An 830-nucleotide genomic window follows, 5' to 3' on the forward strand; every position below is an offset into this window, starting at 1 on the left:
AAAATCTCCAAAAGGCATCAAATGACATATTAGATATTCGTATAAAATATCACAAAAAGTTAAATTTTATTTCCATCATTTACACTTTAAAAATAACAGAAAACAAAAAAATGGCATCTGCAAAAGTTTGGCCACCCTGCAGAGTTTATAACATGCACCGCCCCCTTTGGAAAGCTGAGACCTGACAGTGTCATGGATTGTTCCCAATCATCATCTGGAAAGACCAGGTGATGTCAACCTTAAGGTTTTAAATGCCCAGACCCATCTGACCTTGCCCCAACAATCAGCACCATGGCTTCTTCTAAGCAGTTGTCTAGAAAACTCAAACTGAAAATAGTTGACGCTCACAAAGCAGGAGAAGGCTAAAAGAAGATAGCAAAGCGTTTTCAGATGCCAATATCCTCTGTTCAGAATGTAATTAAGAAATGGCAGTCATCAGGTACAATGGAAGTTAAAGCAAGATCTGGAAGACCAAGAAAAATCTCAGACAGAACAGCTCGCAGGATTGTGAGAAAAGCAAGTCCAAACCCACGTTAGACTGCACGATCCATCCAGAAACACCTGGAGACACTGGAGTTGGGCTACACCATTCCACTATAAAGAGATACTCGGACAAATATGGTCTTCATGGAAGAGTCATCAGAAGAAAACCTCTTCTACGTCCTCACCACAAAAATCTGCGTTTGAAGTTTGCAAATGAACATATAGACAAGCCTGATGCATTGTGGGAACACGTTCTGTGGACCGATGAGGTTAAAGTAGAACTTTTTTTATCCTAAATACACCTCAAAATCCACGGTGGATTACATCAAGAGGCGTAAACTGAAGGT

The 830-nt window shown here is 40.2% G+C and overlaps 1 protein-coding gene across 1 annotated transcript in view; it reads right to left on the reverse strand.

The window, feature by feature from the left end:
* Positions 1-830, reverse strand: part of carhsp1 (calcium regulated heat stable protein 1) — a 42804-nt gene that overhangs the window by 3591 nt on the left and 38383 nt on the right. The window lies entirely within an intron of this gene.

Source organism: Etheostoma spectabile, chromosome 15 (genome assembly GCF_008692095.1).
Source record: "Etheostoma spectabile isolate EspeVRDwgs_2016 chromosome 15, UIUC_Espe_1.0, whole genome shotgun sequence".
NCBI classification, from domain to species: Eukaryota; Metazoa; Chordata; class Actinopteri; order Perciformes; family Percidae; genus Etheostoma; species Etheostoma spectabile.